Consider the following 16629-nt stretch of genomic DNA (forward strand, 5'->3'; position numbering starts at 1 on the left):
AGCTTTGCGGTATTTCAAGGGGAAAGGATTTTAACACTTACAAATGCCTTTTCAAAGGATGTGAGGATGAGACAGAGTTCCCAGTGCTGTTAGTATTTATTGCTAAAGCTTACTCTTCTTTTACATCACAAACAGTGACCATTTTTCAGGTTATTTGTTGACTTTTTAGTTTGCTGATCATTGCAGGCAAATTATGATGAAGTGTACACTTTCCTTTAAGGTCCCAGGAGACTTTCCTCCCCCCACGCATTGTGGACATTGCTTCTTTCATAAGCAGGTTCTAAAAAGTAAGTGCAGGAGGAACTTAGTTGGCTGACCCAATGCTTTGCATTATATGGTCACTCCTTATAGGTTTCTGATCTCTTGTTGCTTAGCAACATCTACACAAATATAATTTCCATCCGGTAGTGAAATCAAGTATTTTTGGCCTCTGTCAACATCAAGATAAGCTGATATCTGGTGTCCCCACACAGCCAAGGATACCTGCTGCTGTTTTAAGAGATAGAAGAGGCTCTCTTCTTCTTGCATGCCTCTTCTATTTTCTGTTTATTAATTGCTGTATAACAAACTACCCCCAAAATATAGTGCCCTAAAAAAACTCCTCATACAGTCTGTAGTTTGCCAAGGCTCAGCTGGATGGCTATGACATTTGATCCTTCATGCAACTGCAGTAAGATGGCAGCAGGAGCTAGAGTCTTCTCAAAGCCAGACTAGGCTGGACATCCAAGATGGCTTCTTCCCTCAAGTGACTGGTGCCTGGGCTGGGATGGCTGGAGCCTGGGCTGGGATGGCTGAAGCAGCTGGAGACTGGGCAGACATCTCCTTTGCCACAGGGCTAGCTTGGGCTTCACAGCACTGGCTTGCAGGAGGCAGGGTGGGTAGAAGAGGCTGTGGGACTGATCCACTCATGGGAAGGGATATGTTATCACTGAGCCTTGTTAAGAATTACTTGTGCATGCTGATAATAAAAGGAAGACCAACTTTGAGTTGGTTTTAGCATACTTTTAAAATTCTTTATAGACAATGCATCCCTTTAATCTCTGTACTTTTAAGTGCCTTGGTACACCACTGCCTCACAGCATGGCTGTTTCAGAGAGTTGGACTTTTTGCCTCATGACTAGCCCCCCCCAGAGCCTTCCAGGAAGAAAGGCAAAATCTGTGAGCTTTCTTATGACCTAGCCTCAGAAGCCATATAGCACTGCATCCCCAGCACTGTGTGGGGGCAAAAGCAAGTTGGGAGGACCATCCTAGATTCACAGGGAGAAGATCAAACAAGTATGAGTGCTGGAAAGGAGGCTTCCCTGTGTGCCATCTTTGGAGATGAGTGACCACATTCTCCATTACCATTTGCTCCATGTGGTTCAGAACCATATGATGATTTGACCAAAGCTGGGGTTGACTACACTTCAACTAACTGGAACCTACTACAATAGTAAGTGACTTTGCTGAAAGAGATTTTGAATTCAGAATTTCACTGAGCCTTAGGATCCTCTGATCGAATTTTCCTTAACTATTTCTTGCTGAAATAACAGAACTTCTGGTACATAGGGCTGGCCTACTGCCATGACTTCTGAGTCAATCAATTTAACTCATCTTAGCCTCAGGCCAAAATTCTCGCAAATGGCTATATTCATACTCAATTCCATTTCTCATGTGTACTCATCTGACCATTTGGGAACTTTCCAGAGCCAGCTCTGGAGTCATAATTCAAAACTTTTCACAGAGGTTCTAGGCCAGCTGTGAATAGAATCTTCAGGTTTCCTGAACCCACAAACTATAGCCAACCTGGATGTCAAGACCCTACAGGCTTAACTATTTCTTAAAATAGCAATAGCAAGCCCTTCTTATGAGCCAGACACTGTTCTCTGCTTTACTAATAGTAACTCACCTAAAACTCATAACAACACTATGGGTAGTAACCATTATTATTCTTATTTACAGATGAGGAAACTAAGACCCAAAGAGGTTAAGGAATGTGTCTTCGATTCCAAAGACAGCAAGTAGAAGAAACATTACAGTCAGATTCCAGAACGCAAGCTCTTAATCATCACGGAATGATACTTCATAAGTTGTACAGTCAGTATGGCTGGCAATAAAGGACATTTATATAATTATGCACCATATCCTTGAAAAAAGTTCTTTTAGTCAACAATTAAATCAGCCAAATGTCTTAGACATTGTTTTAGTCCATTCAGGCTGCTATCACAAAATACTATAAAAGGGCTGGCTTATAACAACAGGAATTTCTCACAGTTCTGGAGGCTGGGATGTCCAAGGTCAAGGGACTGGCAGATTCAGTGTCTGCTGATGGTCTGCTTCCTGGTTCATAGACAGCACATTCTCACCACATCCTCACATGGTGGAAGGGATGAATGAGTTCCCTTGGGACTATTGTACAAGATTGCTAATCCCATTCACAAGGATTCTACCCTCACAACCCAATAACCTCCCAAAAGGCCCCACCTCCTAATATTATCACTTTGAGGGATAGAATTTCCACATATAAATTTGTAGGGGAGGAGACACAAACATTCAGACCATAGCAGACGTACTAAGGGATACTAATGATATGATTTGCTCCCCCAACACAAATAGTTCAATATGTTCTGGGAGAGGCAAGACTAACACCCAAACAGTAAATGAACAGTATCAGATGCTACCATATGTAAATAAGACCTGAACTGTGTGGTGATTTAGACTGCAATATTCAGCTGAGGTCAGAAAAGATATTGTGATGCTAGACACAGCACTTTTCCATTCAGCCAAATCACAAAACTCGTATTTTTTTTTTCACACATGCAATGTCATTCATGCCTTACGGTCTCTGTATAACGACATGATTAAAACAGAGTGGTCCACTGAAAATCAGATCCATGGCATTACACAGCAGCCTGCCTTCAGTTGACTTTCCTCATGAAGAGGCTATCACTCTATACTCTTAGGATGCCATGAAGCAATAACAAAGATGAATTGGTTTTTTAGATCTTTTCACAGGGGGCGTGACTTACTGTCCCAGAGAGCAGGTTTCTTGCAGAGGAAAAGTTGAGCCCTCAATTGATTCCTTTACTGAGGTAGAAGTGTGGATTGTCTCAGAGAATAAAGCACCCTAAGGGCTATCATATTCCAAGCTCCAAATCTGGCTCTTGCCTTAGGCTGGTCACTTAACCTGCAGACAGAGCAAAAAACTAAGGGTAAAGAACTTACAGGTAAATAACAACATTCAAAACATATTTTTCTGTGGTACAAAAATACTAAACAGACACTACATTTGGGTGAAAACTATCCTTCAAGAGAACTGACCTATTCAAATATATCTACTTAACGGAATTTCTGGGTTCAGAATTGAGTGTGTTTTAAATTAAGACCCATATTTTTACTAATGAAGCATGAACTGAAAAAAAACAGCATTGGGAAGAGAAAAATCAGATGTGTAGCATGCAAGAAGACTGCTTTGCTGCCTCTGCGGGGGAAATAAAGTTATGAGCATCATGGTCAAATTCAGTTAATTCATTCCTATCACATCTAATAGGACTACTTGAAGAGAAATCACAAAGTGTCAGCAAATAATGATTCTTACTTCAATGGTAAATAAATACCTGTCACAATAATATTAAATTGCTCAAGAATAGACTCTGAGAGCATAAGAAGTTGTTGCAGATCTTAAACTTTGAGCAAGAGCATATTTCAAAGAAATACCTTCTTTTAGGAGGAGATTTAAAAGAATCAGTTATATTAACTGAGACTTCCTTAAAAATGAATTCAGCAAATGCTGCTTATTGTTCTCTGAATATCTGATTAGCACGGACAGTTAATAGTCAAAATTCAAAATTCATCAACAGATTTTTATGACAACAGCTATCTTAACCGCAGATCTTTTAATATTATATCTTCAATGGCTTTTATGAAAATCTCCAGTTACTGAAAAATATATACTATTTTTTATGAGATTAATTTAACAAAAGTCTATCTCAAAATATTTGAAACATTAAAAGCTTTCTCACAAAGAAATCAGAATAGAGCTATTGCAAAAACAGATAAAAAATCTATAAGATCACCTAACCTATTAAAACAATTATGTAATTGAATAATTTCTTAGTATAATAAACAAAATTATGTGTTCTTGATGCCATTAATTGTGTCAGCCCAAATAATTAACACTAGATACTATAGGGAAAACAATCTATTTATATTTAAATTTTATAAAAGAACAAAAATATTTTTATTTTAAATCCCCAATAAATACCACACACCAATGGTCTTAATTGACCTAGTTTTAGTTAAAAGTAAAAACTACATTTAGGTTCAACCACAGAAAAGAAGACGCCACTTTTCTAGTTTAATTATTATGACTCAATTATCTGGGAGCCGTTAGTTCAGCTCTCCTAATTCTAGGAAAGAGTTCTATCACCATGTCACAGAAACCTTAAATTATATTCTAGTCCATGCTTAGAATTGTCTTACTGTCTCTTCCATACTTTTAAAAGCTGCATTCAACACTTGTCTTTGTGGTCTTTTGCTAAGGATCCAGGAGGCCCACAGGTCTGAACAAACACATTGTGGTCTTCCAACTGGTACCTGGCTTCTGCTACTGGATTTGCCAAGTGACTCCTCCTGTGACTCTGGAAGCCTTGAAAACTTTGGCATCACTCCTTCATCTATAGATTAACAATAACTTTATCCATCTTCTTTCCCACAACTATGGGAAAGGCTCTGAAAAAAAACAGAAATCATAACTTTGTACCTAATTTGTGATTTTTTTGTAGAAGGAAGTTCTCTAGGAAAATTAGAGATTGCACAGTCTTTAAAATACTAATAATCATAATCTCAACAATCTCTTTGCTGTATTAAAAAACTTACAGGAATTTATAATAGCCTCAAACTGGAAACAACTTAAATGTCCATCAACAGGAAAGTAGATTCATACAATGGAATATTATTCAAGCATAAAAAGTATGAACTACTAATACATAAAACAACATGGACAAATCTCAAAAACATTATGCTGAATGAAAGAAGCCAGATTCATAAGAGTACTCATTGTACAATTCCATTCCTATGAAAGCCAAATACAGGTAAATGAAATCTATGGAGCTAGAAATGAAATCATGGTTGCAGAATTAGGGTAATTTACTAGAAAATTGCACAAGGAAAATGGCAGAGGGTGGAAATGTTCCATATGTTTTTAAGGGGTGATATTACACAAGTACATAAAATTATCAAAAATGTGAGCACTTAAAATCTGTGCATTTTATTGTATGTTACTTATATATATGTTAATAAAAGAATCTTAGCAAAATGTCTCCTACAGGAGTTACAATTTGCCAAGGACTCTTCCTCAGACCATAAGAATTGATTTAGGACTAATAATAGTATTAATCTCTGGGAGAAAGAAATGGGGACCAGGATTAGAGGTATTGGTCAAAGGGGACTCTAGCTTTATCTGTAACATTTTTCATCAGTTTAGCACCTTGCTCTTTTCCCTTTTATCTAGGAGATGAATTTATATTGGTATATGGAGCTGCCACATTATTTTTTAAGGTCATGTAGTTGTATCAGCCAGAGTTTATCAGGGAGGCAAAACCACTTAAAGTTACGGGCTGAGAGAGATAGTATAGAAATTAGACCTTGTACAAGTGGTGGAGGAGCTGGAGAAGTAAAGATCTGGGAGGGAGATTTTGACATTTCTGAAGAGTTACTAGTCAATATGAGAAGCCCCTACAGTACTTCAGGCCACAAAGCAGTTCAACAAAGGGGAAGCTGGGGGGAACCTATGGGAAGCTGCTTTCCTCTGTGGGTCTCTAGCAAGGTGCCAGTCAGGAGGAGAAGTTGAACATGGGACAAAGAAGAGTGAGGGCTTGCCAGCAACCACCAGCCTCTCTGAGTCTGTCTCCCATCCAATCTCCATGCCTTTAAGAGAGTAACAGGTGCTGTTCACTTCCACCTTGCAAATGTCCCACTAATTCCTCTTTTGGCCAATTCTCACTTAGAATCCTACAGGAAAGGATTCTGGGAAACATAGTTCTAAGTTTTACCCAGTTAACCTGGTACTGGTACAAACTACCATGATAGTATTTCTTTGTACGGCTTTACCGTAATTTAATCAGTCACCTATTGATGAGCACTTGGGTTGTTACTGAGCTTTTGCTATCACAAATGGTGTTGCAATGAATATCCCTGTCAATTCCCTCCCTCCACACATGGAAGGCATCTGTAGAATACAACCCAGGTGAGGATTGGTCCAACTTGATCCAAATGTCCATACCTAGTCCCGCAAAATTGGACCCAGCCTTGTGGGTGCTCACGGTAAAAGTCAGAGAGCAGGTACTGTGGCTTACTCTGTAGGTATTATATAGGCACTATGTATATAGTACATAGTATATATACTATGACTACTAGGTAATTTTGGCTCCCCCAAAATTACACCATTCAAGTAAAGGAAAACAGTTCCCAAAAGCAAAATAAACAGTTTTTATAGATTGGGGTTTTTCACCCTCAGTGCTGTTGACATTCAGAGCTGAATAATTCTTAGTTATCACAACAAAAATATCTTCTGAAAGGTAAACTCATACGTACACCACCACCCACCAATTGAGAACCACTGGAAAAACAACAGATTTTAAAATTTAGAAGTAGAGCTAAGTCATTTTGCATAATAGAGAAAGAAAGGACTGGGGTTTGGGGGTGATAACATAGGTAAAAAGGGGACTGAGCATGGTGGCTCACTACCGTAATCCCAGCACTTTGGGAGGCCAAGGAGGGTGGATCACTTCAGGCCAAGAGTTCAAGGCCAGCCTGGCCAACATGGCAAAACCCCCTATACTAAAACTACAAAAATAAGCCGGGAGTAGTGGCAGGCACCTGTAATTCTAGCTACTTGGGAGGCTGAGGCAGTAGAATCGCTTGAACCCGGAGACGGAGTTTGCAGTGAGCTGAGATCACACCACTGAACTCCAGCCTGGGCAAGAGAGGGAGACTGCCTCAAAAAAAGTGGAGGGGTGGGCGTTGAGAATATTAAACAAGGAAAAAAGTAATTGAGAGAAGGAGTCAGAGAGAAAGCAGCTCACAAGATAGGAAAGTAATATTGGATGTTGGAATGTGTACAAAAAGGAACCATTTTTAAATTTTTGACATTTTAATTTTCCCTCAGGGTCTAAGAACAATCATTTCAAACATTGTGTTAATTTTTTTCCTAATTTTAATTATCTTCCTTATCCTCAGATCTTCAGGAAAAGTTCTCTACATATAACCACCTTATCTATGTTACTGGTACATTGAGGAGGTGTCCAGAGACAAAGAGACAAGATGGCAAACGCATGGACAAGATGCTATGAGGGAGTGGGATTCAGAAGAATGTCCCAGAACACACCACCACTGGGAATCCACAGAAATACTGGGGAAAGGCACAGTGGACTTCCCACTTTCCATGGATGGGGTCTTGACCCATTTTAAGAGGCTATTAAAGGAAAAACTGACTGCAGGAGGCAGGTCAACTTGGAAACATGGGATATATTTTTTTAAATTTTAGTCATGGAGAGATGGAAGGATGCGTAGAGGCCCGGTATATAACTAAGAGCAGGGACTCCGGAGTCAGAGGGTCTCTGTTGGAATCCCAACTTTGCCGCTTATAGCTATGTACTTTTGTGCAAGTTATTAAAGCCTCTGAGACTCCATTTCCTTCTCTGTAAATAGGGAAATAATAATACCTACCTCATAGGGTTGTCAAGAGGAGTAAATGAAGCACAATTGTAAAGTGGATGGACAAGAGCTTAGTGTACACAAATTGCTGTACAAGGGCTTGTTAAATCATATAAATAAATATGCATCAAAATGTTAACAGTGATTCTTTTGAGGAATATTGTTATGGGGGTTTTGAATTAAATTTAATATTCACCTCTGAATTGTTTAAATTCCCTACAAAGAGAATGTATTACTTATAAAATCAGGAAAAAATAATAAAAAGATTCCCATTTAGGAAAAAATGCAAAGTATCCATGAGAATCTTCATGATAAGCATCAGAAGCAAATTCTTTTCTACAACAAATGATAACAATCTACTGATTATGAAGTTTTCTGTTAAAATGTAACCCCTATGTTTTAAAGAAGTTCAAATCTGGACATGTGTCCAGCTCAAGATTCAACTTATCTATCATCAGAAGACAAGTAAGACTAATGAACACATTTGTTCAGGCTCTGGTTCAATGATAAGAGTCTATTACCTTCATAGGACTCATTAGTGTCTGCCTGTAAGAGAGAATATGCTTGAATCATACAAATCTTGCATTTCTTAAACAGGGACCAGGTTCATTCATTATGGGTGAATAATTAAAACTGCTGTAGCTGTGTCTTTAATAAGAGTATCATACATCTATAACTATTATAGATCTATAATAGAATTACTAATAAATAGGACTCTGCCCTCTTATTTACACTTGGAAACAATAGCAATGTGCATACTGCATGCAAAATGCTCACATTGGAGGAACTTTAAAAATCACAATGTAACTCAGCTACATCTCTTACATTTTTATACAGGTTAAACTTGGTTTAACATAAAATCTACAAATATGTGTTACACTTTCATGCTGTGTAAGAACCGTATTCAGAGATTCCCAGGATTTAAAGGCATGCATGCTATTGTTCTTGCCTCCTGGGTGGCTTGCAGTCTACTTGTGAGGACCACACATGTTCCTTGGCTGGTGGGGGCAGACAGGAGGGAGGAGTAGGAAGGGGACTTGTATTAGGAGACACTCAAATCTTCTTCTGCATCTACTGCAAATACCATCTGTCAGCCTATCTTTTCCCTCTTCTGTAACTCAGGCTAATCGATTACAAAAGCAGTAATAGACCCACCACATAGACAAGTGTGGGGCCCAGGAAACACTGGCAGTTTTGTTTTCCAAGAAGTAGACAGTGCAAGACCCCTGCAGCTTACATGATGGGACTATAGAACATCTAGCATAGAATTCCCAACCTGCTATAACCAATAGAGGGGCAAGGAGAATTAAAGCACGGATAGGGTGCTACTCCAAACTATTTTATGGACCAACACACTGGGAGTCCTTGCCCAGCCACGGGCCTCCATCTTTTAGCAAATGTATTCCTCCCTCATGTTGGAATTAATTTCCCCCTTCCCAACTCCAACCACGTGCTTACAGGAAAATGTGGCATGTTCTTATATGATCCTGACCTTCTAGTCACAGCTGGCATCCAAGGCTGAGCAGCCACCTGACCCAGCCCACCAGAGTTCTCCCTTACCTTTTTTAAATAAATGGATCTGGGAGAGTCAGTCTTTCTCTCTGACAGAAGAAGCTGTAAAAGGAGAACTCCCATGCAAGGTGTCAACAACCCCATTAACTGCCAAGTGGAGAAAGCTGGTCTGCAGTGGGAGAAAATAGAGCCAGCACCAAGAGAAGTAGAAACCAAAAAGAGAGACAAAGTCCTGACAAGCTGGTTCCTGGTTTGAGGGTTCCTGAGGCCCCGCTGCATTCCTTCCTGCTCGGCTGGTGACTTGGTCATCCTACTCTTCTTTCAGTCATGTCAACTACCCCAAGACCCTTCCATTAAATATCCCTTTTGCCTAAATGAGTTAAATATGGACTTCTGACACTTATCTAAAGTCTAGTAACTCAAATTAGTTTTTCTCAACCCAAATAAACTACGGAATAACCCTTAAATATGGCTTGGGTACAGACAGCGTATTTCTTTACAAAACAAATTCAGTGCTATGTTGATATTCTATTAGATTGATTGTTGTAATGGATTTCTCTAATTTGCAGAGATTTCATACCAAATTTGTGTGACAGATTTTTATTACTGAATTATTAGATTACCTTGAAGGACAGACCTTTGTATCTGTATTTTCTCTTCTTTCTTTTCAATGATATTGTCTTATATTTGGTGGCAAGCAAAAAACCTCAGGAACAACTTGGTAGACTTCATGTTCCAAGTATAAATTGTCCTGTGTATACATTACTCTTGGTCATATTTCATGAGGTTATAGTGTTTTAGAACTGGAAGGAATCTCATTATCTTTATAAACCTTTTGTTAGAAGCCAACTGGAGTCTGATAAAAATCTTGAAGAATAAAATAAGTATATATTCAATCAATACAACCTCTTTAGAACACTTCTAAATTACTACTGTCAGTCCAAAAAACAATAATACTATTTTCAATATTAATACTTACATTCAGTTTGGGAACCTTAATATCCCTTCTTTCTCAGTCCTTTAAGACAGAGACCAATCTGCCTTACTATAAAAGGAACAATAACAATATTAAAACAAATTGGTAGCATAAATAAAAACCATACAACCTCATTATCTTTGTGGAGTAAGTGATTACAGTGCTGCTGGTTACCTGCAGAGGCAAAATGCTACCAGCGGCAATTTTGGTGAATTAACTGGGGTTTATTGGCATACTGTCAAAAATTTAGAATGACTCATGGAATGAGTGTTAATGGAGTGAAACCTTCATTCCATCTACTTGGCAAATGGCAAGGCAGTCTAATTGTTTTTCCCTAAAGCAACACAACAATCAGATATTTAGACAGCTCATTACTTCCTTTCCTACTGGAAGAAACAGGAGTCATGAGACAAGAGAAGAGATCTAAAAAGCACCGAGATTTTTCTTTGAGTTTTATTAGATTTGCTGAACGTGCACTACATGTCTGAAATGCAGGACTGAACAAAAACGACTGCATCTCTAAGGTAAACACAGTATCCAAGGAAGAAACTTTACGTTAATAAACAAATGTTACTGAGTACCCACTGCGGACTAAGCTCTGTGCTAGATACTTCTCAATCGTATTACCTAAGAAGAAGCAACTATGAAAAAAAAAGTATGAGACCATAATTAAAACTAGTTTGTAGAGTGCTCATATCACGGAGGTACCTAAGTCATACAACCCCTTACTATTCAAAGGGTGGTCTGCCCATCGCCTGGGAGCCTGTTAGCAATGCTGAATCTCAAGCCCTACCCCGACCCATGAAATCAGAGCTACATTTTAACGATCTCTTCATTTGCACATTCAAGTTTAAGCAGCACTGATTTAACCGTCTTGGCTTATAATTGAGAAAAATAAGGCTCAGGGTGGTTAAGTGATGTGTCTGACCAAACAGCTAGTTAGGAACCCAGCTGGGACTCCCAGGTCTCTAAGCTCCAGTGGAACTCAGGATACTGCAGGATTTCAGACAACAGGGACTTCAACGTGTGTCATTCCCTCAAATAACCACTGATTGTTCCCATCTTCTCTGTGCAAAGCACATACATACAGAGAGCCTGAGTGAGCCCAATCATCCTGCCTCCTCCCAACACCTCCTCCCACTGATACTCCTGCACAGTCCTCCCTGGAGGGACTTCCCCTTTGCCTGTCCTCATTCTAACCTTTTCCAAGGCCCTATGAAAGAACCAGCTGGCCCATGAAGCCTTCCCTAATGACTCCAGTCCTCTTCAGTTTCTGCCTTTCTAATTCAGATTTGCTCCTACATTCTGCCTAGGGCATTCTAAAAAGTGACTTATTACACCCTGACACATTTTCTAATATTATGTACTAGACATATTGGCATATGGTTATATAGCAATAATATAGATGCAATCTTTTCTCTATTGTGCTTTTCAATAATTGTATCTATGTGTCCTTTCCAAAATAGATTACTTGTATTTTATCATATTAGACTATCACTTAATACAATATCAGAAATAATACAAAACTCTTGTTGGTGGAAGGCATCCTCTCTAAAACATCCCCAAGACATAGACATTCAGTTTTTTACTTGCATACTTCCTGTGTTAGGAGGCTCACTACTTTTTAAAAAAACAGTACCTTTTTAATTCCTAACTTTAGTTATTAGAAAATTTTAAGCCAAATCTACTTCTCACTAACTTCTACCAGTGTCCTCAGTTCTGCCCTTAGAGGTAGTTTTGAACTGGCTGAATCCATCTTCCACAGGAAACCACTGCAAGTATTTGAACTAATTTAACAAAAATAATTTGGAAACACAGAAGATCTAGCAATTAGAAGCAATGAAGACCTAAGCCTGTATCCTGCATTTCCTGTCTGTATGCTTCTTAATGAATTCATACTATCCATAAATTTGTGTTGAACACCCACTATGTGCTGGGCTCTATGGAGGACATGCCTTGTGGAGAGATTATAGGACAGAGGAAAGATGACAAGATCACACATACCCCTGAAGCTGCAGAATGGAAACAATTTCACAATGGAAGCTTGAGCCCATCTCATCTGACCTTGCGTTTCATCCAGGTCTTCCTAAGCTACCAAAGTATAAGCCCCTCTAGTCATCCCCCCGCTCCCACACACTCACTCCAATTTGGTTCTATGTTCTTCCTTAGCAAATAATCTTCCCATAGCTGCTCTTCTAGAATTCCAACTCCCAAGTTAATAAACTCCGCTGAACTCTCAGTCTTTTCCCAGAACACTAACTCCATCTGCATGGCAGGATTTCCACTGAGGATGCTGCCTTCCTCTCTACTAAAGTGAAGGCTGCTTATTTTCCCAATGATGACTCACAACAGAGCAAGAGAAGAAGGAGCTGCCATTCTTTAAGCCGCCCAATGGCCTTTTAGATTCCTCACTTATTCATTCATTCATTCAAACTAGGGTCCTTCACCCAGTATACAAACACATCTTCTAAGGCTAATGCATTCTAGTTACAGGAATAACTAGAGAATCTTGTGACAGTCCCTCTCAGCTCTAATGGCAATTTGTCTTCTCTGAACAACTGTAACACTGAGTCAGGAACGGCTGAGCTGACGACAGATTTTAGATTGTATTTCTGAATTCCATATTTCTTCCAAGAGGAGAAAAGTGAGATCTTTTCTGCTATTTCATCATCACATTACAATTTGGAGAGGAAAATTCTACCTTCATAAATGTTAGAGAATGAAAGATAAACAATGGAATATGTAATGCTAAAGGCTTATAAAGTCTAAACCTACCATGATTTAAAACGAGGTATCTGAGAGGAAAGGGATGGTTGGTGCAGCCTCCAGTGTGGGGGATTTTAAGGTGCCATGAGAGATGACAGAGGACAGGGTCATGGTGGGTGCTTTGGTTCCAGAAGAGGCCCAGCAGGAGGGTTCGGGCTCTTTGTGCCACATATCCTATTTGATTTCTGTGTGAAATGGCCTTCCCCCGGGTTAAGCCAGCACCTGATGAAATGTCCTTCAGTGAGGCCTTGCTAAAGAGAAATCAGTACCTGGCTCCCAACTCTGCTGAACAGGACTCTGTCCTTTCTCTGGTGACAAAAATAAACAATGTGACTGATATTTGATTGTGGCTCTAATTTGAAGTGCAAATTCAAGAAGTCTGACAGGTAGGATCATGCAAAGAGAGAATGATGGCTACAGGCCACAATGCAGCTGCCCCGATGGTAATACTAAAGACTCTGCCAACAATGGAAGCTGTTACTGCCCTGGGGAACAAAGCTGTGGAAAGTCTCACAGCACAAGATCCTGCTGAAGTTTTGACTGTGCTGACCAACAAAACTGGCTTGAAATCAGTTCTTCTGATGCTCCAGTGAAGGCTCTCACTACAACAGTGTCACTGCATCTTGGAAAACTGGACCCCAAAGTCTATTTGGATAGCAAGGTATTGCAGAATGCCTTGGCAGCCATCCCACCTGCCTGCTGGATTGAGAGAAATGACTCTCAGTCCATAAAGTTTTCATCAGACTACTCAAGGACTTGAGGATTCATTTTCCTGACTTTGAGCCACTCACATTCTGGATCCTTGAGCTACTGTGTCATTCTGCTGTGATGAACAACCTCACTAGACAGCTTTTGGCCCCGTTGCATACGAGCATTGCTTGCAGACTCTGACTGAAGGACCGTTCCCAACAGGGTCAGTGGGTATCACTGACCCCTGTGAGAATACACACAGTCATGACCATGCAACTGCAGGACATGGTCTGCCACACAGCTCCAACTCTGGTCCGAATCCTCTCACATGGTGGCTTTAGGAAGATCCTTGGCCAGGAGGGTGATGCCAGCCATCTTGCTTCTGAAATATCTACCTGGGATGGAGTGATAGTAACATCTTCAGAAAAGGCTTAAGGGAAGCTGCCAGAGAAACAGGAAGGAGAGAAGAAAAGGAGAAGACAGAAGAACCACCTCAAGAAGAGAAAGAGGAAAGCATGGAAACTCAGAAGTGGCCTTCCCTTCACTTCCTTTCCTACCCAAGGGGGAAGACTGGAGCCTAAGCTAGCTGCCAGTGGGCTTTACATGGTGGCAGGCATTTTCATGGGTCAGGAAGACAACAGGAAGGAAAATAAACCCTGTAGAAGGAAGTGTCAGTCCAGTGGGTTTTGATATTGACTTAGCAGCCAGAGTCTCCCATTTATGACCTATGCCATCCATCTGTAATGAAACGGGATACCAACATTTCTTCCTCATACTCTAGAATCCCCAGCCCCTGAAAACCCCTCTCTCAACTAATAACTTTGCTGTTGAAATGTTGTGAACTGTTAGTGTCTGGAAAACTGTTTCTAAGAAAAACAACATAAGTACTTCCTAGTAGGGCATATATAAATAATAAATATAAAAGGAGATAACCTGAGAGCAAATACTGCTTTGAAGATCTACAAATTTCTGCTTTTTCCTTAGTGACATAATTCCCAATGAAGCTGTTGTTTATAGATTTTCCCTTCATTAATTTGGATGATATGAGCCTGAAGACTAAGGGACTCGGTAGAGAAAGAGAGCAATGACTATGGATGACTTTTATTGTGAATTTTGCAAATTAACAAAGCCATCTGGCTACAGAGAACCCCACTGGCTGACACCCTGACCATGTCAACTCCTGTCTTTAACTAAGCTTTCACAACTTAAGAGGTCTTACAGCCTAACCTCACTGCCCGTCCTGGACTTCAAAAAGTATAGCTATGTAATTTGTTTATTGCATTCTATTTCATATTCTATTTTTATCCCCCAAATAGAGCTGCCTGAGAACAGAAACTGTTCTTCCTACTTCGTCTACAAAAAAGGTATAAAATCAATACATGTTAAGTTGAGACCTTTTGTACTTTCCTCATCAGAATACAGTGTTTTAAGAACAGACTGCAAATTTTATCAGTGGAGTGTTACATATCAAGGAGGCCATCTTTTCTTTCACCTAAGATAGTGCTATATTAAAACAAGCACTTGATAAATGCCTTTTAATGACAGTATACTAAAAAAAATCATTATAACATTTAGTAGATGCCTGCCACATGTACAAATATATACAGTAGTTTTAAAACAGCAGGTACAAAATAGAAAGGTTCCCATATCTTACCAAGTTGACAGCTAGCTTTTAAATAGCTGCAGCACACTGATAGACACTATGTAAGTGAATCCGTACTTCCAAATAGGCATGTTTTACACTTCTGAATATGTGAATAGAGGAATTGTTCTAAAGTATTCACTACACATGCATGTGTGGGCACGCACACACACACACACATTTTCATCTTGGCAACTTTTTCCTGGATTCCTCAGACTTGAGTCAAGTGTGTTCACCCTCTCTGCCTTTCACCAGTGCCATCTCTTCATACACCCGTAACTATCTGGCACAGGGTGAAATCATGATTTAGCAAAAGGGCAAGTAGGAGGCAAAATGGAGTGCTATCTTCCGTAATTGCTATTTAAAGGAGACAATAAAAAGGATGAAACAAATTAGCAAAGAAGCAAGAGCATCCCAATGAACTGGCCAAGATAATCAACTTGGAAAATTAGCTATTAAACCTTCATGCATACTCATTTTCATAATTTTTTGTGTGTGCTTCTGAAATGCAACCCCCCATTGAAACGGCTGGGATGAAGGTGCTTCATTTCCCTGAGATAAGTCATTTGCAATCGGCCTTAATGAAATTAGAAGTGAGGTTTTTTAAACGCCCTGGTTCATCATTTCCCATTGCAGTACTGGAGTGTTCTGATTGGAGTTGGGGAAGTATGTAAAGGAGGTGAGAAGCTGACTCAGACTAGTTACCTTTCTGAATTCTTCTACTTTATTTTATTTTCTTTTCCAAATGTATGTGCTAGAGTATGGATTTTGGTTTTCATTATCATTACCTTTATGTATCATCATCATCACCATATCATCATTATCACCATATCATTATCCTTATCATCATTTAAAAGACCTGATTTTTACTTATTTGCAGACTATCTTCCTTAAATATTTAAGGGTACGAATTTCTATGCATATTTTTTATCTTTTAATCTCATCTTATGCTCTCAATGTTAGTCCTTCTTTTGTATAGGTCTTCATCCTTATGAAAGGCTAATCTTTATTACAGCAGTCATTGAAAAGACCACAAGCATTAATAAAATCTATAAAGAATAAATATCCACACTTACTTTTACCCAATAATTATAATTTTTTAGTCTGTGAGCTGTTACTAAAGTACAAAATAAGTAGCCAAACGCATTTATTTAAGACTCTTCTTTGGCACTTCCTTTCTACTCATTGGTTTGCTAAATTGCTACCTGGGGCAATGCACTCTAACAAGAATTAGAGTGCATATGTAAACAGGACAAATTTTAATAGGAAGAGAAGCAATGAATTTGGATTATTCACAACCGAAAATTGTGAGAGCCAATGTCCTGAAGATTAGCTATTCACATAAGAA

General features: G+C 39.3%; 1 long non-coding RNA gene and 1 pseudogene across 2 annotated transcripts in view; one reads left to right on the forward strand and one right to left on the reverse strand.

Annotated features, from left to right (window-relative positions):
* Nucleotides 1-3023: 3023 nt before the first annotated feature.
* The window catches only part of LOC117069804, a 102336-nt gene continuing 88730 nt past the window's right edge, over nucleotides 3024-16629 (reverse strand). Inside the window, exons 4-5 of the long non-coding RNA XR_004431672.1 lie at nucleotides 4476-4710; nucleotides 3024-3166 (exon numbers count right to left, since the gene is read on the reverse strand). This is a non-coding gene — a long non-coding RNA (uncharacterized LOC117069804). The remainder of the gene's footprint in view (nucleotides 3167-4475; nucleotides 4711-16629) is intronic.
* Nucleotides 13008-14541, forward strand: LOC117069803 (annotated as a pseudogene). Its single transcript, XR_004431671.1, has one exon. The product of XR_004431671.1 is annotated as an interleukin enhancer-binding factor 2-like (transcript).

This window comes from Trachypithecus francoisi, unplaced genomic scaffold, assembly GCF_009764315.1.
Source record: "Trachypithecus francoisi isolate TF-2019V2 unplaced genomic scaffold, Tfra_2.0 Lachesis_group3, whole genome shotgun sequence".
Taxonomy (NCBI): Eukaryota; Metazoa; Chordata; class Mammalia; order Primates; family Cercopithecidae; genus Trachypithecus; species Trachypithecus francoisi.